Source organism: Monodelphis domestica, chromosome 2 (assembly GCF_027887165.1).
Source record: "Monodelphis domestica isolate mMonDom1 chromosome 2, mMonDom1.pri, whole genome shotgun sequence".
In the NCBI taxonomy this organism is placed as follows: domain Eukaryota; kingdom Metazoa; phylum Chordata; class Mammalia; order Didelphimorphia; family Didelphidae; genus Monodelphis; species Monodelphis domestica.
Genome location: NC_077228.1, coordinates 7,364,470 through 7,387,600, shown reverse-complemented (window position 1 = coordinate 7,387,600; position 23,131 = coordinate 7,364,470). Strand labels below are relative to the sequence as shown.

General features: G+C 39.9%; 1 protein-coding gene across 3 annotated transcripts in view; it reads left to right on the top strand.

Annotated features, from left to right (window-relative positions):
• The window catches only part of LRRC7 (leucine rich repeat containing 7), a 572,907-nt gene that overhangs the window by 127,555 nt on the left and 422,221 nt on the right, over nt 1-23,131 (top strand). The window lies entirely within an intron of this gene.

Sequence of the window (23,131 nt, the reverse complement as noted above, 5' to 3'; positions counted from 1 at the left end):
TTTTTATAATTTTGAGTTCCAAATTCCCTTCTTTCCACTCCTCCACCCAATCAGTTGGCAAGCAAAATAATATCAATTATAAATGTGAAATCATGCAACATATTTTTCCATGTTAGCTATATCATAACAAAGCAAAGAAAAGTACTCAGAATTACAAGTTCTCTCTTTGGAAGCAAATAGAAGTTTTTGTTGTTATTATTGTTTTGTTTTGTTTTAATCTTGAGTCCTTTGAAATTTTCTTCAACCATTGGAATGGCCAGAGTAGTGAAGCCTTTCACAGTTGACTATTACTACAACATTGTTGTTACCAAGTACAATGATCTGGTTCTTCTCACCTAAATGCATCAATTCATATAAGTTTTCTTGTATTTTTCTTTTCCAATTTGGCCAATTCTACTTTTTAAAGAGTTATTTTTATCAGTAATTTTTTTTGCCTCTTTTACATTAGGCCAATTCTATTTAAAATGATATCTGACTTTTTTCTACACAAATGTGTAAATTCAGTCAATTTCCTGTTATCAACTAAGAATCTTTTTTTAAAAAGTTTTATTCATACATTTTGTTTTTCCATCACAACCAACTATGAATCTTAAAAAGCAGATTTGTCATCTCTAGTTTTAACCCTGAATATGCCAGATTTTTATAATAGAGACTGTGTTATTATTTCTATCATTAAAAAAAAAAAGCCTAGAGGGGGCAGCTGGGTAGCTCAGTGAGTTGAGACCTAGGCCTAGAGATGGGAGGTCCTAGGTTCAACTTCCCAGCTGTGTGACCCTGGACAAGTCACTTGACCCCCATTGCCTAGCCCTTACCACTCTTCTGCCTTGGAGCCAATACACAGTATTGATTCTAAGGGTGAAGGTGAGGGTTAGAGGGGGAAAAAACCTAGAGCCAAAGACCTTTCCTGTCAACTTCCCAAATTGTCTTAGTCTAGAAAAAATGTCTGACTCCAACATTTTGTTGTCTCTGACACTTCAAACTCCAGTTGATGCATCCTTTTAAAGTTATTTGGAGGAGAATGTTGGGAGAGTGCAGCTTTCGTGGTCCCTGTACTCCTTCCTCTTGGCTCTGCTTTGATATTCCATGTTTTTTCTAAGTAATTATTAAGCTAATAATCTAGACAGTTGGGTGGCAAATTGGACCTGGAGCACTGGCCCTGGAATCAGGCAGACTTCACTTCATATCTGACCTCAGATACTAGCTCTGTGGCCCTGGACAAGTTATTTCACCCCGTCTCTCTGATTCAAGTTTGTCTGCTGTAAAATGGGGATCATAATCTCCAGAGGCATTGTGAAAAACAAATGAAATAATAATTACAAAACACCCCCTTGATATAATATGCACAGTGTAAATTTTACTAGTTATTATTAACAATCTTTCCTTAAGACCATACGCTTCAGCATGCTGGTTAAAGATTTCTGTCAAGAAGTTCGCGTCTTATTCTTCGAGATTTAGTTCCTACATGTTCTAATGGTCAGTGCCTAGAAGATCGCGGGTACTGACCTCCCCGGGTACAAAACCTTTTAAGGACTAGAGAACTATGTCAGAACTACACACTCTTTTACATTGAGCTCCTAGATGTTTTTAGCCTGCTGAGCTAAATGAGATAAAAGTATGATTACCCTTGCATTGAAGCAATAATGGGAGGAAGTACCACTGAGGTGCTGATGATGTTGGGAACTCACCCAACTGAACTCGAATGAGTGAAAATTACCCACAGTTCTCTCATCCTCGGAGAAAGAATAACAGCAACAAACAATCTGGCTTCCCTTCATCGCTGCAGACATATAGACAGTCAGCTTTGATTTGGCACACCTCCCACACGCAGAACTCTTAGAGATCAGAGTCCTTGGAGAAGATGGCACTTCCACTTTGTCCCATGGCTCTTCTAGGGCTGGAGATGTAACTGATATAGGCATGATGTCTCTGGGGGGGGTGGGGGTGTTTTATAAACCATTGGCAAATCCTGGTCAGGCTATCAGAGGGAAGGTTTTAGCCTTTTTTACTGTCCAGAATCCTATTGGATTTGCAGGATTGTGTGTATAGGTTTGGGCTGTAGGATTGTCGGCACGATTTCATCCACGAAAGGTATAATTTGCTGCACCCACTAGAGTTCACTGGAGGCCTTTAGAATGGGAGGGACAGTTCCCGGGTCCTCCTGGCCAAATTTTTCGGGAGCATGAAATGTCTTCATACTGCTATAATCCGTGCTGCTGTCTTTTTATTATTTTATTTCATAGAAAAATACATTCTTTTATCATTTTTTTCTGCCAACTCAAAAACCCCTTCCTTGCTTTCTCCCATCGTATCAGGATATGAACGTGATCTGGGATTTCATCAGAGTCGGGAGCTCTCCTTGTAGGAATTCCTTCCCACAAATCAGAGGACAAGCTATGGATGACGTAGGAGATCAGTCCTAGAGAGCACAAAGAGGTTAGGGCTTGTTTCAGACCATAGAGCTAATGTGTATCTGAGGAGAGATTTGACCACAGGACATATTGACCCCAAATGCTCTTTCCCTCTAGAGTTTTGAATGAATATTTTATATAAAAAGTAGATTTTTTCATAAACTTGATTATACTGACATGTGGGCAAAAAAGGATGATTATAGTGGAAAGAGCCCTGGATTTGGAGCTGGGTGATGAGTTCAGGGGTGGTGAAGTGGTGCAGGAGATAGAGCACTGGGCCTGGAATCAGGAAGACTCCAGTTCAAATATGATCTCAACCACCAGCTGTGTGACCCTGGCCAAATCACTTAACCCTGTTTGCCTCAAGTTTCCTCATCTATAAAATGAGCTGGAAAAGTTAACAAACCATTCCAGTATCTTTGCCATGAAAAACCCTGAATGGAGTAAAAAGAGTCAGACATGACAGATACAATTGAACAATAGGAACAAAGGCCTGGGTTCAAATCTCACTTAGATCACAATCTTTATAATGTTGGAAAAGGCACTTCTTCTCTTTTGACCTCGGTTTCCTTTTGTGACATTTATATGACTTCTGAGGTCTCTGCCAGTGCTAAATTTATGATGCTTTGGCCCTAATGGTTCCATATTTTAAAATTCCAGTGTCTGGGAAGTTAATGTATAAGGCAAAAAAAAAAACCCAACCCTGATTTTAATAAAACTAATGATAGACACCATAAAGCAAAGAAAGAATTATTCACTAAACACGCTTACTTTTGTGACTGTTTAGAAAATCGTTACACTTTACGTAGTTGATCACGAGGGCAGAACATGCCCGGTGATGTCTTCCAAGTTCTGGAGTGAGACTGGAGCCTGTTTTCTGTTGACTACTGACCTAAATTCACACTGACCTGATTTCTTACTAATGTGGCCATATGACTAACCAGGATGAATGTGCTGGAAACATCAGGGCTCTAGGATGAATGTGAGAAGTACAATACATTTCATTTTAACAAGGCAACCGTCAACAATGCCCATTTGTTGTCCGAAGAGATGCCTATCGGTATCCAGGACTACAGCGTTCTGAATCGATCCACATTGGCTTAGAATCCCAGCTCTGGGGGAGCTGTGGTAGAGTCACGGACAGCCCATTAAATGAGCTCCAGAGACGGGTTTAGCTAAAAGCAGCAGACGAGGTTGCCAACATGACATGATTGGACAGCACCAGAAGGGACCCCAAATACCTTCCTGATGGCTGTGTCTGAAGCCCTACCACACTGCTGTCATTCCTCTGGCTCAGTGCTCCAAAGGGCTTTTACAACTGAAATGCCTTTGGAAAGAGCAACATTGAACTCCTTTGCACAGTCTTCTCTATTAGGTCCTCCTAGTATTGGAGAGATCTTATTCTGAAACATTTGGTAAACAGTCCTTCCCTTCAGTTTTAGTGGATAAAATGGAGCAAAATTTAGTGTGAAATGAAGGGGGCAGCATTTTATAGAAGCTATGAAACATCCATCAAATAAGCATCATTATTGTTTTTAGGTTGCATCAAGGCAGAGTGAAGAGAGAGATGGAAGTCCCGCTTATGACATATACTGACTATGTGACCCTGGGCAAGTCATTTACCTTCTCAGGACAACTCTTTAAAATGATTTGTGGCAGAACAGCATTGATTGGCATGGTAGAGATTTTTCTCTTTGAGTAGTTTCTTTTATCAATGAAATCAAGTTCGATAGAAACAGACAAAAAGGAGAAGTATTGCTGAATGTTTTTGTCATTCGGTTATTTTTCAGTTGTGTCCAATTCTTCGTGACTTCTTTGGAGTTTTCTTGGCAGAGATTTCCTTCTTCAGTTCATTTTATAGATGAGGAAATCAAGGCAAATAAGAGTTATATGACTTACTCAGGGTCACAGCTAGTAACTCAGGAAAATGAGTCTGCCTAGCTCCAAGCCTGGCACTCTGTCTCCCACAGCTAGTATTTGACCAGCGAGTATTAAAATAACTTCACTGGAATCAGGAAACTCATTTTGAACCCTGGTGCTGACACTGCCTAGCTTGGTGATCTCAGACCCATTACTGGACGTTTGTGAGGGTCGGCTCTCTCATTTGTGAAATGGGCATAATTGCCCGCGTCCCAGGGTTGTTGTAACAAGGTACTCGGCGTTCTTGGGAGTGCCCTACAGATGTTATTTGGAATGAATAAGAAAATGTGATTTCATAAGATAAAACCGCGTCCTTCTGCCAACCCCTTAGGGATGATTCAAGGTTCATTGTGCGTTCAAACATGAAAGACAGGATTGGATATTTTCTGAATGTAGCACCTTAGCTGTTTTAATATGTAATGTTCCTGGGATTCTGAATGCTCACACGCACACACACACACACACACACACACACACACACACGCACGCACGCACGCACACACAAGTGTGGCATATTCAAATGAAGTCACAGTGGAGAGAGTGCTGGACTCGACATCAAGAGGGCATGGGTGCAAATCTCAGCTAGCTGTGTGGCTCTGGACAAGTCAGTTAACTAAAAAGCTGTAGACTAGACAAGATCCACCTTGGGGGATGGATCTCCTACACTGATGAAATCAAGGTCTTTTGCATAGTGCAAATCCCATCCCTTTTTATACCCACAATGCTTCAGCATTATGCTCTTCAGAACTCTCTCCTATATCTGCCTAAAATCAATTCATCAAACATTTACTGAGAGTCTTCTTTGTTCAAGACACAATACTAGACATGGGTATAAGATGAAAACAAAATAGTCCCTGCCCTTGAGTAGCTTATATTTTATCTGAGGAGGGAATGTGGGCAACATATACACAAAAAAATTTACATAAAACATCTCTCAAATAAATAGAGATTTAAAAAAAAATTTGGAGGATGTAACTGCTAGCATAATAGAATGCTGCTTATTCTCCCATTGGAAGTACAGTCTTCTTGTTTGTGGCTGGAAATCTTAATCAATATCTTTTGAATATCTGAGGGCCGTTTGCTTGGATGCCTTTTCTGCCTTGCCTGGGATTTCTTAATATTTCTGTAAGCATTTTTGAATAATAGTTAATATCTAAATGAAAGTACTAATTATTTCTATCAGGGTATATTCATGGAAGGTGCTGCATATTAAAAAATTAGCTCTATGAGCAGCTGTGTGGCTTGTTATTCTTGATTAGCCATTTCCCCCTCTTTTTAACCAATAGATATATTGCTAAAATTAATTGCTTGCAAGTGAAGATGCACAAGGAAAAACTTACAACTTAAGAGAACCATCTGATGAAGCCCTTTCAAAATCCCTTTGCAAAGATAACAAACTATTATCAGTCAGGTTTGTTTAAAAGTAATGTTTGTTGAGTGAACATTATTCCCTGGCATTCTTTTTAGTATGCCAATTTTCTCTTTATTTTTTCCTTGTATTTCCATTTCATGCTTTTCACTTGTTAGTTGTCATACAACATAATTGGAAAAGACATTTTCCATATCACTGCCATGGTTGCATTGCCCACATTCTAATGTGGATATTTAATTCATAGAGGGAGAACCTGGTTATTTGAAGGCTTATGTAGAGGCATGTTGCTTCAGAATAGAATTCATTGTAAACTGATCATAGATTTTACATTTAGAAGGAACTTCTGGGCCATTTAGTCCAACCCACAACTAAAAAGCTCCTCTTGTCAACATCCCAGACAAATGGACCTCCAGCTTCTGTTGAAAGATCTAAAATGAAAGGAAGTTCACTCCCTTCTATGGGGAGGCAACTATGGTATAGTGGACAGAGTGTTGGACTTGGTATCAGGAAAACCCAGCTTCAAATTCTGCCTCTATTACTTACTGCAGTGATCTAGATGGCAGGTCACTTTAAACATATTTGTTTTTTCAGCTGTAAAATGAAGGATTTGGATTTGATGACTTCTATGATCCCTTGAAACTCTAAATCTATGAGTTTCTTTTCCCATGCTTTTCTCAAGCAACCTCTTCCACTCATAAATTTCTTATTGTTGTAGGATTTTTCTTTAATAATAAAAACCTATATTTAACTATCTACTCTGGATCAGTCCTAGTTCTAGTCTTTTGGGTCAATAGATTAAATGTACTTTCTTTTCTATCTCAGCCCTATAAATTCCTTATAATAATAGCTGGCAGGTCCTCCACTCCCCACCAAGCTAAATTACATTCATTTATTCCTTTAAAGATGGCCCTTCTAGGATTCAGAAATTATTTTCTACTCTCTGAAATCAGTGTTGATCTCCAGTTTTATGTAGATGTCTATTTCTTATTGACTGTAATCTCTGAATGAACTTCTTCTGGAGTTTAGCTCATAATGGCAACCAGAGTGTGTGGCATTGATACAGGATGTCTCCCTTGGAGGCTCCCTTACCTAACTTATGCTTTTAGATCAAATTAATTCATGCCAGCTGCTCAGTTCTCCTCAAAAGGAGCCTTTCCCTCAATGAAAGTGGTTTTGTTTTATAACCTTTCCTTGAATTCATAGAATAGTGTTTTCTGGTGAGTTCTTGACATACGCAGAAATGGCTATGCCATCATCTAGCCAACTAGGGCAGGGGCTCTGAACCTGGGGCCCACAGAGCCCCAGGACATCCCACTGATAGATTTCAGTCATCCATGAAGAGGGATGGGAAAATGTTTACAGTTTCATGTTTACTTATTTCTATGAAAAATTTAACTTTTCCATCAACTAGAAATGTGGGCAAGAAAAGGCTATCATGAAAGGAAACCCAGAAGCCTCCTTGGACTGCCAAAGGGAACCATCACACACACACACACACACACACACACACACACACACACACTCACTGACGGATCTGAGTGTGTAACTCCGCTTATTACCCTCCCTTCCTCAGTGGATCAAAGAAATTGATGTTTATGTCAAAGAAGTATTTTTCTCCTTTATTTTGTGTTTATGCCAAAGGAAATCATATGATTTGCAAATAATCATATTTTCATTTATTAAACTAATACTAATAATAACAATACATGGCTAGCATGTGTATAGTGCCTTAAGATTAGTGAAACTTTACATGTTATTTTATTTGAATCTTGAAAATACTCTCTGAGGTAAGGCTAATCATTATCCCCATTTTACATATGGATAAAGTGAGGCAAAGGAAGGTTGAAAGACTTGCCAATTCATACAGCTAATAAGTGTTTGAGGCAAAATTTAAACTCATGTCCAAATTCAGCCTCCTATCTACTATGCCACCCACATATCCTTGTTTTGTTTTCATTAGAATAAAATTGTTCAAATCTACAGAAATAACCAAGCAGTGGCATTAATAAGATTTTAAAGCCCTTACCTTCCATCTTAGGCTCAATACTGTGTATTAGCTCCAAAACAGAAGAGCACTAAAGGCTAGGCAATGTGACCTGCTTTGTGAAAGAGAAATTAAGCCATAGAGATCTGGATCCCTTGGTCAGAGAGGGTTTCCTTGCCTACATTGCTGGAGGCATCTGAATCTTTTTATCAGGTCTCCCTCCTCAGATAGCTCTAGCCGCACAAAATGAGAAAGTAATCAAGAAGAGCTGAGAGCTCTCAGTCCATCTCATTTATGGTCCACCAATCAAGATTGCTTTTTCTCAAGGCAGTTCCCAGGAATTTGCAATCAGGAAGACAGCTCTAGATTTGCAGTGATCCAGAACATTCTCTTGGCATCTTTGATCACTGAGGAGATCACTGACCATAACACTGATTATTGATTAACATACTTAAGAAATTGATTTCTTTTTATCCAAAACTTTTTCCATCTGGAATTTTATTTAAGACAGTGTCCAAGGCAGGATTTGAATTCTAGTCTTCTGACTTCCAGGTCCATCTCTATCCAATTAACTCATAGCTACCTCAATAAGAAAGGGAACACAACAATATGTCACAGTGAATCCTGTGGATGGCTTCACTGAGGAGTTAGGACTCAAGATGGACTGTCTATAGAACTTTCCTGGCATGGACCAAACTGGGAACAGCATGGTATATTTATGGAAAAAGAGGAAGCTGACCTGAGTGAAGGGAATTTTTAGACCATGAATTCCTCCAGGGAGGGGGAGTACTATGTCTATCAGTGGGTACCACACTGCTATATGAAAGCCATCCATTAGTTCCTGAAGAATGGAAGAAACTCAATCTAAATTGAGATGCCTTTCAACATGGGCTTCATTTTCCCCTTTTTAAGTCTTTTTACTCCCAAAACCTAAAAGGCAGCAGGCAATGCTTTGAAAGATGTATTCAATTTAATAGATAAATTGAGTCGTAAATGACAGACCACTTCCAGAAAATATGCTTTATATTTTAATTATTAAAGCTAAGAAAGAGGCAGCTAGGTGCCTCTTTAGATGGACAGGTCTTGATATAAGAGGTCCTGGATTTGAATTTGGACTCAGACACTTCTAGCTGTGTGACACCTTGGGCAAGTCACTTAACCCCCATTGCTACTCTTCTGCCTTGGAGCCAATATACACTATTGATTCTAGTGTAAGGGAAGGGTTTAAGGGAAGACAGAAGGGAAGGGTTTAAAAACCAAAAAACTAAGATAAGACAATCTATCAATTAACCACATGTTTCACATTTATTACATGCCATATGCTCTATTAGAAGTCAGGGATACTATATTATAAGGGCCTGGTTAAGTTGTAACAGAGGGGTTCAGTCTTTCAGCATAGAGAGGGGAAAAGAGGAGTAGAGACCCCCTTTCTCAAATTGGGGTACAGGGGAGACAGCTGATGTTTAGGGTTAGCTTAGACAGAGGAGAGGGGGCTTGAAGATTTTTTCCCCTTCTGCCTTCTCTCCTTAGCTAAAGCTGCTCTCCCCAATTTGCTCTTGTCTCTCTTGTCCACTACTCGAGACCACAGGGTCTCCCCTTGATATGTTCATTCACACTCAGCTTGTGGAACAGATAAATTTTAATGGCAACTCAATCAGATAATACAAAAGGAATAACAGGCAGGGAAGAATGGGAAAGGAAGTGGGAAAAAGGAGTCCTTGTCTCTATCTAAACCCTTTCCCCTCCCTCTTTGAGTTTGGGGAAAACTTGGGCCTTGGCAGCCTGAGCCCCCTGAGAGAAAGCCAGATTGACTTACCCCTCGGCAACAGGAGATGAGGTAAAGTACTCAGGTTTCTCTTCAGAAAGTCCCTTCAATTGGGAAGTGTTAGGGGGAAAGATTTCCAATCACCAGAAAGAAAAGTGGGTTACCCTCAGGAGAAAGTCTTTTCCCACCTACTCTCTTCAGCTTCTCAAGACTGAGAGAGCAACTCCTCTTCCAGCGAGAGTCTTCTCCTCCTCCAGATTCCAATCCCTTGGGGCCCCTCCCCCATCAAGGTGATCAGTTTCAGCCTGGCATTTTTCTTTAGTGCCAGCCTCTGTCACAATACAAAGTCAAAAAAATGAGATGGTCTCTGCCTTCAAAGATTCTCTCCCCAAACTAATATTCACTGTTTCATCTCATGATTCATTTTCTCCCTTACCTTCAGTGTTTGTCATTCCAAATTTTGTTATAAAATAATAAATGTATTTTGCTGTAACTTAGCAAATTGCTAATAATAATATACAATATAACAAGGTAGCTAATAAAACATAATAAACAGCTAATAAAATCCCTTTCCTCATATGACTGAAGGAAGTGTATAAATCTTGTTAAGGTGTTAGTCAAGTTATTTGTGGGTCGAGGACTGGGATGAGAGAAATGAGGTTGGAATTAAGTGGGTCAAAAGACAGATTTACAGACAGATACCAGGGTCCTCATGCTGATCAGTGACAAAGTGTAATGATTTGGGGTACTTTATAGGAAATATACTTTATAGGAAAATGACATAGGCTAAGGGATTAGGTAAGCCTTTTGCAGAGACAATGATTTACAAGATAGAGACAATGGGTGTCAATTACCTCAGTGGTTTTAAACAGAGTTTTCTATAGGTTATAATTCAATATATCAATGTGTAACCATCTAACAGAGTTTCTCATAGAATTCTTGCATCAGTAATTTCTTGGAAGGACATTTAGTATTTGGGGAGGAACTAGATTAAGTTCTCATGCTGGGGATGGGAGGAGGGGAAATGCTACACGTCTGACTACTTCCAAACTATGGCTTCTACCCAGAGACCTTGTAAACTGGGTAGATTCGGCATTCCCAAAGCCTTGCTTGATGGGAAACTCCTAAATCTTCTTATGCTGTTCCCACAAAACCTGAATGAAGTGTCACTCTTTCCAGAAGCTCCATTTGTTCAAGATTGTTTAATTAAACAGATTTAATTGTTAGAGTATAATTAAAAGTTTGACTTTCCTAGAAACTAATAAGGCAAGTTTTTTCAACTTTATTTTATAACTCCTTTTAACTGAGAGAATGTCCTTAGGGAAAGGAAGGCTGAGTCCAGGGAACATATCAGAAATGGAGTTTGTAATTATCCACTAATTTTAGGTCATGTAAACTGCAAACCTTTGTGATTCCTACTTTAAAAAAGGAAAGGTCTTGGATTAAATGAAGTAGTTTTCTATATTTAACATATACCCCTCCTCCCCACTTCATTTTTAGCTAATTGAATGCAAATTAGAGCATGTCCGCATTACACCACGACAAGTAATCAATTCAAGGGGGGAAGGGCCACAGAGGAGGCAAAGGAATTAACCAAGATAGATTTTGTGTTCTCAGGTGTACAGATTGCTTTAGTTTTTCACAATCATTTTCAACTGATTGTTATGACATTATGTACATACATAAAACCTTGAAAAATATTATCGATCCTTGGCTATTTAAGATTTGTGTCAATAACTTGGATGAACGTATATATAACAGACATAGAAGGGCACCTAGGTGTTGCAGGGGATAGATCACTGGGCCTGGAGTCAAGATCTGAGTTCAAATCCAGCCTCGGATACTTACTAGCTATGTGGCCCTGAGCAGATCGCTTAACCTCTATTTGCCTCAGCTTCCCTTCTGTAAAAAGAGGTCATACTGGAGAAGGAAATGGCAAATGACTCCAGGAACTTTGCCAAGAAAACCCCCATGGACAAAATTCACAGGGCCACCTAGAGGCAGATGGGACTCAATGACCCAACAACAACAGCACACTTAGCAGATTTGCAGAACACACAAAGCTGGAAGGGGTGACTAACACAGACTGGAAGATAAAGTCTCAAAGCACAGATTTGATCATGTCTGATTCTGAAAATTGCAGTGGCACCTGCTACCTCTAGGACCCAGCTGCGATGTCTCTCAAGTCCTTCCTTATCTGACCCAGCTATGTCACACATATGACATTCCAGCCCAACTGTTCCTCTTATTATTCCCTATGGTGGTGGGGAATCTGGTCTGTGCCATCAGGCCTTGGAAATAGCTACAGCACTTCCAACTCTTAGAATCCTTAATTGCCTTCAAGGTTTATCTCACAAGCTGCCTCCCCTAGTCAACCTTTTGCATTCCCTTCTGAGGTGCAGAGCCACAGACCCTGCAACAAGGCAGCTCGTGTTAGTAATGTTGTCTGTACCTCTATCTGCACATATTGACTTCCCTGGCTAAATCACACGCTGCTTGAAAGGGCCAGACTCCTTTTGTCGGTCCCTTGAATAGCCCTTGGAACATAGTAGGTCCTTTATAAGTCCTTGTTGATAGACAGATTCAAAAGATCTGGACAGGTGAAATAGAATAAATAAATCTAACTGGGGATAAAGGCAAGGCTTTAACAGGAATGAATATAATTGGCAGGTCCTCCTAGGCCAGATTAAAATAGATGAGGAGTTTAGGAACTGGCCTCCTTATATAGAAGTGGTATGGAACTTCAAGTGTTCAGGAGTCAGAGACAGATCTTTCTTCTCTTACCTCCATTCTCTTTCCCTCTCATCTTCCTCTATATCTCCCTTTCCTCTCCTGCCTTTTTCTCTCCTCTTCCCTCTCCCTCTCTTCCTCCCCCCAAAAGTCAAAAGAGTTAGTAACTTCTTGATTTACCTTCCTGATAACCCCAGTATTCACATAAGGTAGAGAAAGAAACAAGCAGAAATATAGAATTGCATTCTAGCTAGGATTTTCACCATCAAGGAGGACTTGTATAATTCCATGAAAATGGGGGAGGCCTTGCAGGGTGGCAGTCTGTACTCCTGTTTAGAATTTGGAATAGATTAAAGGAAAGCAGGGAATAAACTGACATTTAACATCCATTTAATGAGTGAAGATTCTCTAGTTCAGATAAAGAACAGGTGACATCATATAGATTATAATTCTATAAGGAAGTGAGCCAAGAAGGGATAGCAAACTCTCAAAGATGAAATCCAAAAGTCACAAATGGAAACAATTCCAGTGAGGAAGAAATAACAAGGAATGTCTGAAGGAATGTGGCTGAGCATAGAATTTGCCAACCATCTTAGATTAAAAATAAATAATACCGATGATAGAAGCAAAGGAAGGTAACAGAGGATAAATATAGAAACCTGACAAAGAGATTATTAATACTTGGGTTATCCATATTACTATCTCATTTGATCTTCAAAATAATCCTGAAAATTTTTATAAAGACAAAAGATATCATTATCTACATTTTACAAAGGAGGAAACTGAAGCCCCAAAGAGAACAACTGACTTGCCTAATGTCAGAAAACTCTAAGTAGGAGGCAGGATTCAAACCCAGGTTTTCCTGCCTTCAAGTTCAACATGCTTTCTACATGTCTGTTGACATGTCTTCCTCTAAGGAAATAGGAAAGAAGAGTAGATAAAGAGGAAGAATATAAGGGTGGAAAAGAGGAGTGTGCATATCAGATGTCCTTAATTTTCCAATTATCTTCATATAATGAAAGGATCGGGTGATGTTAGAACACTGAAGATTCTAGAATAGATTCGAAACAACTGTTGTGATGAATGAGATGGGGAGTCAATTAGAGATGAACAAAAGGATTGTCAAGCAGTGTTGAGAATCCAGATGAGGCATGAATTTAGAGCCAGTCCAAATGGCCAGGTTCCATAAATGTTTTCCAGTAATGTTTGGAAGCCCAGAACAGACTAAAAGCAAGCAGAATATTTTTACCTAGAATTGCATATTGTAAAAGAAAATACAACAGGAAAATAAGTCAGCATTGGCTTCTGGGTTATAACTGGAATGACCAATATGGCTGATCCAAGTTGGGTAGATTAGCTTGTGGAAGACACAAAAGCTTGATGAACTGAGAGAATAGGAAGGGACAAAGAGCTTGGCAGTCATGGAATCATAGAAACTACAAGTTGGAAAAAGCCTCAGAGACTGCCATCTATCCCTGTTATACCTGAGTGAGGAGCCCCTCCACAATATTCCTATCACATGGTCATCCAGCCTTGTAAGGAGAAACCCACAACTTCCCAAGGTGGCCCGTTCTACTTTGAGATAACTCTCATTGTTTTTCCCCCAAATCTACTTCCTTACAACTTTTACACATTGCTTCTCATTCTGCTCAATGGGTATAAACCATATAACACTGACACCTCTTCCAAATGAAAGATCCACAAAGCAAGAGGTTGTTAAAAACTGCCTTCAGGGATATTAGTGAATTCATGTATGACAGCATGAGGCAAAGAGGGAAGAGAGAAATGCTCAAGAGGATGTTTGTTTTTATTGGATAGGTTTACCAAAAAAAATTCCAAAGTTCTAATTAGAAAATTGGTGTTTTCTAATGCACTGTTGGTGGAGTTGGGAAGTGATGTAACCATTCTGGAAAGCAATTTGGAGCTATGCCCAAAGAGCTCCAAAACTACAAACCCTTTTATCCAGCATCACCATTATTAAGGCTAAATTCCAGAGATAGAAAAAAAGGGGGGGGACCTATTTATGCAAAAGTATTTATAGCAGCTCTTTCTTGTGGTAGCAGTGAATTACACATTAAGGGGATGCCCATCAACTGGGGAATGGCTGAACAAAGTGTGGTATATGATTCTAATGGAATATTATTGTACTATAAGAAATGGACAGGAAGATTTCAGAAAAACATGAAAACAATTCCTGAACTGATGCAGAATGAAGTGAGCAGAACCAGGAGAATATTGTACACAGTAACAGCAATATTGTGTGATGTTCAGCTGTGAATGACTTAGCTATTCTCAGCAATACAAAGATCCAAGACAATCCCAAAGGATTCGTGATGAACAATGCCATCTGCCTTTAGAGAAGGAACTGAAGGAGTCCAAATGCAGCCTGAAGCAGCTTACATACTTCACTTTCTTCATTTGGGGGAGTTTTTTCAGTTGAATTTTCTTCCACAAAATGACTAATATGAAGAAACATTTCACATGATCCCATATACTATTTATTGGTTCCAAGGCAGAAGAGCAGTAAGGCTAGGCAATGGGGATTAAGTGACTTGTCCAGGATCACACAGCTGGTGTGTCTAAGGACAAATTTGAACCTGGGACCTCCCATCTCTAGACCTGGCTCTCTATCCATTGGGTCACCCAGCTGTCCCCAAAGAGTAAGTTCTTAATAAAAGCTTGGAAAATTGAATAGTATTTGAATATGATGCTTGACTTGCACCTAGTCCTCAGCCAATTTTATAAGTTTTCACTGTAGAGATTCGTAACAGAAAAATAGTCTACACCTTTGCCTTGTGCACTTAACAGCCCATTTGCTCCTGAGTCATCCCACTGATTTCTGATGCTGGTTGGGGTGATTTGCATGCCTCCTTCTCTCCTTGGCAGTCAAACAGGTACTTCTGTTAGCATTTGAAATCTTTTGGTGATCCTCGAAGGCATTTTCTTTTGCCTTTGGTGGCATGAATATGGAATTGGACTTAGAGTCAGAAGAGTTTCAGTTCAATTCCTGTCTCAGATACTTATTAGTGACCCTAAGAAAGAATGTAAGGGATCTAAGATATGTGCCTTAGTTTTCTGTTCTTTGAAATAATGGTGCTATATTCATTTGCTCCAAGATCCTTAGCAGCCCTAAGTCAGTGATTGCATGGCACACTTTATCTCTTTGTGCTAGAATTCTTCATATTGACCCATTGACCACCATGAAGAAATCGACAGTTTTCTTAAACTCTCACATCCATGGCAGGGGATAAAGTGATATGAAGCTCAAAGAAGAATGGGACAAACTTATTCAAGGCAAGACAATCCATACTTGAAAATTTTTTGATACATACAGAGACAATAAACAAAAAATACACTGGAAAACATGCTATGGGATTATAAAATTGAAGATACCAATATTTTCCGTGCCTAAAAAGCTTTACAGATAAAAATAACAAATGTCTTTTACAAGAAGAATGGTGGAAGGTTCTGAATCACTCAGATTATGACTCTCTCTTAGTGTTTTAAATGATGTAAAATTGTCATCACAATGAAAAACAAAAAAAAGATCCCAGAAACTGCCTCAGGCAGTAAATGCTTGACTACTTTGTAAAACAAATATGGTAGCCAAGAACATTAGTGATCTAGAGCAACGGTATCCAACTCAAATAGAAACAAGGCCACTAAACCTTATATGAGGAAGATACCACCTAATAACATTATCTATTTTTGAGTCTCTTTTTATTTTGTTAAATATTTCCCAATTATATTTTAATCTTGTTGAGGCCCCTAGTGAATAGCTTCCTATTTGACATCTCTGATCTAGGATACAAGGCCATTTGTACAATATTAGCAAAGAAGATAGGTTATTATAAGCAATATCACTTCAGAGACCATCAAAAAGCAATGAAAATGAAATCAAGTCAGTAGAGACTGTAGAATGAGACCCAATGAAGGTAAGACACTAATATGTAATTGATATGACCACATTTATTCAAAACTGATCCCTTCCTTGAAAAGGGGGAAACTTCCACTAACTGAATGGCAGAATTGAGCACTTAGCACAGTGCCTGGTGCATAGTAGGTCCTTCATAAGTTTATTGATTGACTGAAGTATAAGAAGATGTATAAGTATATGATATAGAAGCTCAAAAGAGTAGAGATGACTATTCCTGGTTCTTGGTTGAATTAGAAGCAACAGGACCAGACATATAACCTGACAAGATCAGAAATCGTAGATGGGGTATCAAGACTTAGGAGTCTTCATCTTTCTCTTGACCTCACTGTTTTTTCCTTCTGGTTGGGAGGAGAACAGGACCAATCTGTTATTTCTATTCTCTTCTGACAAGGAAACCAATAGCTTGTCCATTAGTCAGAAATTTTCTGTGTTCCACGTGCCTCGTCCACTAGAAGCAGGAATGAACAGAGACATAGGCATTACTCAACAGCTCTAGACTTATACAGGAGACTGCCCGTTGGGTAGAAAATGAAGTACCGAACAGCCTTTTTATCACGTTTTCTCCTTAACTGATAGAGGTTAGGAAGTCCCTTTGGCTTAGTGTCATGACAGGCTCACTCAGACCTTGGAGAGGTAATCATTGCCTCTTTCAAATCACAAATAACTGTTACATGTAATTTCCATATTGAGGAGAATTAAGGATTCCACTATCATTATGTACATTTCAATAGACTTGTAGATTTTTTCTAAGTTAGAAATTGCCCAATAGTCTGCCCCATCCTCTGTCTCTCTCTGACTCTATTTCTCTGTCTCTCTATCTCTGTCTCTGTGTGTCTGTCTCTATCTCTATGTCTGTGTTTCTCTGTCTCTGTCTCTCCTCCTTAACTTTCTTTCTTTTTTTTTTAACCCTTACCTTCTGTCTTGGAGGCAATACTGTGTATTGGCTCCAAGGCAGAAGAGTGGTAAGGGCTAGGCAATGGGGGCCAAGTGACTTGCCCAGGGTCACACAGCTGGGAAGTGTCTGAGGCCAGATTTGAACCTAGGACCTCCCATCTCTAGGCCTGGCTCTCAATCCACTGAGCTACGCAGCTGCCCCCCTTAACTTTCTTTTTAATATGGTACAGATAACTGTATCTAGACATTCTATTGACCAGTTTCTATAAGACATAGATAGGATCGAGTCTCCAAAGCAGGCTGCAATAGATGAGGGATGTGGGACTTGGGAGTGCTCAGTGTCGTGCTTCAGGTCCAGCAGTAGAGAGCTGAACCATTATACAAATCCTCATTATCTGACTCGTGATCCAGGGCTCTATTGATGTTGCCTTCCATAGTGATACCACTGTAAACCAGTGATGCCCAGTTTGACCCATTCATGGGCAGAAAACGATACATTTGCATGTAGAAATGGAAAGAGTTAACAACACCGAGGAGAATAACGCTGCCCCAGGACTTTCATGTAAGGGGCTTATTTGAAATAAAATGCAAATGTAAAATCCCCACATCTTCCATGTCCAATAAATACAGCAAGTCTGTTATCTTGCCAACAACCATTCTGATTAGCAGAGCTGACAAACGCACATATCGCACAGGGTCGGCCAATTTTCAAAGAAATGGAATGTAAGAAAAATCACAAAACTACAACTAAGGCTAATGCAATTTACTCTTTCCTTCATGACTCAGAAAGCACTACAGGACCATGTAAAAAAGCAAACCTCTTATTCTATTAGCAAACAGTATGATAGTGAATTTCTTGAAAGAATTTCAATGAAGTTAAAATATCTGTCTTAACTCAGCATGCATGGCTCTCTCCATGGATTCATGATGTAACCTGTCCTCTCTCTACCAGGCAGAATCACATAGAACCCCATAACACCTCATCAGCCCGTGTCAGTCTTATCTGTGTCTATCTGCAGGAACTCTCTAATTCACCTACTCAATATTCTGCAGTCCTTTGCCTGGTGCCTTTAATTGTTCCCAGATCTCAGTGCTCCACTTGGCCTCTCCATCTGTTATTACTTACTCACCTCCCCTTCCAATCCCAGACATCCCTGGAAATGGCCGTTATGCTTATTCCCACGTGCAAGGCATCAAGGAAATTATGCCACAGTCTCTTTACACCTGCCTTGCCCTTTGGTTAAATGCAATTTTAATAATTTCATGATCATGTTCCATTATTTGCAACCATATAACACAAGGAGAATATTGGTATTAAAGAGATGAGATTGTATAAGCCCATTATGCAAGCAGCTTGGGATCCTAGTGAGATGCAGAAACTAACAAAGACAATGTAAGCTTGGACTTCATTAAGAGAAGCCCAATTCCAGGCAAGGGAGAAGATGGTCCCTCTGTACCTAGCCCTTGTCAGACAACATCTGGACTGTTTTGTTCAGGCCTGGGCACCAAATTTTAGGGAAAAATATTGATAAGTTGGATAATGTCCCCCAAAGCTCAGTGTCTGTCACATAGCAATCACTATATAAATAGAAGTGCTCTTATTATCATTATTATCTGTAATGATGAAGGGTCAAGATAGTCTCTGTGGTTCAAATGTGGTCAAGAGACTCAGTGGATAGAGAAAAGGACATGGAGTCACAAAGACCTGAGTTTGAATCAAGCCTCAGATGCCTACTAGCTATGTGACCTTGGACAAGTCACTTCACTTCTATCTAGTTCTGTTTCCTTGTCTGTTAAATGATGTAAATAATAGAATCTACCTCCCAGGGTCTTTGTGAGGATCAACTGAGATAATATTTGTTATATGCTTGGCAAACTGTAAAGCTCCACATAAATGGTAGCTCTTAATAGTTATTGAAGGAACTTGGGATGGGGAGCCTGAAGAAGAGAAGACTCGCAGGGGAATGGTAATTGTCATCAATAATTTGAAAAGCTGTCACATGGAAGAGACTCTTTGGTCCTGAAAGGCAGAACTTGATGTAATGAGCTGAACATTAGGGAAGCAAATTCAAGTGCTATAGAAAGGAAAAAAACTCCTCTAGCAATGAGCTCTCCCAGATTGGAAGAGTTTACTTTCTGAGTTAGTGGATTCCCTTCCATTGGAGGTCTTCAGTCAAGGACTGGATCCCATTTCCCAATTACAGAGTGGGGTGCTACACACCAACCCACATAGTATGTGGAAAGAGATGGATTGGGGTCTGGAAGAGTGAGCTTCAAATGCCAGGGTGCTGCTCATTCTCTATGAGGAGGAGTCACATAGAGGGATGGGGTTGGGGGAGAAAGGACCCTTGGTACTCATGACCTCAATGGCTGCATTCCCCCTGGTGAAGTAGGCCCCATTGGGGGTAGGCATTCAAAGGGAAAGTAGTGACAGTCCCTTTGTGGGAGATATTAGAGTGCAACCTTGGACCACTGTATGCCAGCCACTATGTGCTCCAGCAGGAGAGTCAACCTGGTCACATATGGTGAGAAATAAAACTCATATGAAGGAGATAAAAGGAGAACTTGGGGGCTAATGGAAGGCAGAAAGAGAGACAATGTGAGACAGACACAGAGAGAAGCAGGGAGGGAAGAAGGGAGGGGAAGAAGGGAGAGAGAGAGAGAGAGAGAGAGAGAGAGAGAGAGAGAGAGAGAGAGAGAGAGAGAGAGAGAGAGAGAGAGAGAGGACAGAGACAAAAACAGAGAAACAGAAAGAGAGAGACAGAGAGAGAGGACAGAGACAGAGAGACAGAAAGAGAGAGACAGAGAGAGAGACAGAGACAGACAGAGACAGACAGACAGAGAGAGAAAGAAGAAAGAAGAGAGACAGAGGAGAGACAGAAAGAGAGACAGACAGACAGACAGACAGACAGAAGACAGAGACAGAGACAGAGAGACAGAAAGAGAGAGAGAGAGGAAAGAGAGAGAGAAGAAAGAAGAGAGAGAAGAGACAGAGAGACAGAAAGAAAGAGACAGAGACAGAGAGAGACAGAGAGAGAAATTAATGGAAAGAAGGAAGGCAAGGAGACATAAGGGAAAAGAGACAAAGAAGAAAACAAGGAAAAACAGAGAAAGAACAAATTTACAGAGAGAGGGGAGTTGAGAGAATCACCCGCTAGGAAGAAAAACAAAACATGACATGACATTTTTGGTCACATTGTCCTATTCTAGGTGAATTAATTACTTTGGGGGATACAAGGGCTTAATGTAATCTACTAATTAATACAACCTGAAACAATAACTTACACAATGATAATTTGATAGCTCCGAAGAGTTATTCACCTTTCAAACCTGCCTGCTTGCTCCCAGGGTATACTGTGCATAATTGGAGAATCTGACTTAAGTATTACCTACACCAGCCCATGTAGCAGAGCAAAAGACAGTCAGTTTTCAATGGTATTCAAGGCATTTGTTATTCCCCTGCCTTCCTTCTTTGGGTTTATAAGAGCCAGAGCCAAAGGTTCACTGTGAATCAGTCCATTAGAGAAAGGACTGTCACCTCTCCTTGATCCTTTGTGCATGGTTTGGTAAATAAGTCACTGATATTGAAGTAAGGAAGACCTGGATTCAAATTCTGAGTGAGATATTTTCTAATAGCTAATCAAAATTTCTAGCATTTATATTCGATTTAAGGTTACCAAAGTACTTTACAAACATTATCTCCATTCGTAAAAAAACCCTGGGAGTAGATGCTATTATTATCACCATGTTACAGATGAGGGAACTGAGACTGAAGGAGAGGTTAGGTGATTGGCTCAGGGTCACACAGTTAAGAAGTATCTGAGATCAAGTTTCAAACCAGGTCTTGCTGTCTCTGGACCCCTCACTAGCTGTGCCAATACTAGCTGTTAAAGTACAAGAAGTCACTCAAGCTCTTGGCCATGCCTTAGTTTCCTCTTTCTAAAATGAGACAATTGAACTAGATGGTCTTTAAGGAATCTTCTAGCTCTTAACCAATGATCTTATAAGTGGTCATGATCTTTCCCTCTCGCTTGAAACACTTCTTCTCTTCCCCTAAATTAATATGCAAAGCACAGTCGTCAGTCAACCAACAAACATTTATTAAGTATCCAGTATTTGCCAGACACTGTATAAAGCAACGGATACAAAGAGTCAAAATTTGGTCCCTGCCCTCACGTAACATGCAATCAGGCAACATACAAGCATGTTGTGTATGGTATAAATGGGAAGCAAACAAAAGAAGGAAGTCCCTAGAATTAAGAGAGGTTAGGAAAGGCTTCCTGGGGAAGATGAGATTCTAACTGAAAGAAAGGCAGAATGTCTAGAAAAAATGAGGTGATAGTCCTTTTGCTTTTCTTTTTAACTGCTGATAGGAAGGAAGGAAGGAAAGAAGGAAGGAGGGAAGGAAGGAAGGAAGGAAGGAAGGAAGGAAGGAAGGAAGGAAGGAAGGAAGGAAGGAAGGAAGGAAGGAAGGAAGGAAGGAAGGAAGGAAGGAAGGAAGGAAGGAAGGAAGGAAGAGAATTGTAGCGAGGGAGAGGGAGGAAAAAGAAGGAAGGAAGAAATGAATGAAGAAAGTAAGAAATGAAAGGAAGAAGGAAAGAAACAAAGAAGGAACAGGCTTTGACCATCTTTCATACTTCTGACACCAGTTAAATGCATTTCGAGAATATAAAGCCTAAGTTATATAAAAAATATAAAACCCTAAACACATAATGAATATCACTAAATGACATTGAACTAAAATATATTTGCTGCATTATAACTGATTCTTGTCTGGTGGCACTAGATTTTCACTAGAAAATGAGAATTCCAGAGGCAGGTTAGGTCAATTATCCCCTAGACACTTTGACAAGAAGTAAGTAACCTTGTATAATTGAATTCCAGAATTGAAGGGAATCTCAGAAGTCATCTTGTCCAACTAGCACATGATCAATTGCCCCCTTTACAATAGTGTTTAGTTGGCTATAAAGCCTGTTTGCAGACCTCCTCAGAGAGGGAACCCACTGCCCCTCCAGGAATCTCATTCCACTTTTGGACAATTCTAATTATCACCATGTTTTCCTGTCATCGATCCTAAATCTCTCCCTCTCCACCTTCCACCCATTGCTCCTAGTTCTGCCCTCTGAGGCCACACAGAAACAAGCTTGACCCCTGTTCTAACAAATCAACAAATTGTTTCTTAAGCACATTAAACCTAGCAGGAACTCTATTAAGCTCTGGGAGTTCAAATACAATGAATGAAATATTTCCTACGATCAGAGTTTATACGGTAATGAAATAAATATGTGGATAGTATGTATTCCAAATGACAGCACTGTACGAACTTGAAGGTATCAATTATTGCACCTCAGAAGTTTCTTCTCTAAACATTAAGCATCCCCAATTATTTCAACTTATCTTATTACACTGTCTCAATGTCCCTTGTCACCAGGCTCATTGCTTTCCTCTGGGTGTCCTCCTGCTTCTCCAAGTCATTAAAATATTTTTAATAGCCACTAACCATAACACTGCAGATGTGCTCCGTGGATGGCAGTGGAACTTCTCTATTCCTGGACATTCTGCTTTTCTTAATGCCACCTTTGATTTAAGTAGCTTCCTTGGCTACACTGATGCCTCATGTTGGTCTTGCAACCCTTTAAAACACCTTTAACTTTCCATATAAACTGGCCTAGCCATGCTTCTCCCATACTCTCTTTGACAACTTGAATTTTTGACCCCAATTCAAGTCAAACATTTATTAAGCACTTTCTATAGGCTAGAGATTCTGCTAAAGACTGGGGATACCAAGAAAGACCAAAACAGAGTTCCTGCCCTCATGCAGATCACATTCAAGTATAGAGCTTCACCTTTATAGCTATTAAATGTAAAACTATAGAGGGGTCCTAGCATGGTGCTCAAGCCATTTGTAGTGGTCAATCCCTAGATGTAGGAGGGCATGGAGTATTCAGAGTGTTCAGGGAGTCCTCACACCTTTGGTGAGATGCTTCATGGAGCCATTTTCAAGGCTGTTGGTACCCAACTCTCCCTCGTGGCTCCAAGAAGCTATAACATACACACCAGCCACATCCCCTGTAAAGCTATTTCAGCGGATGAGTTAAATCAGGTTAAGGGTAACCAGTGG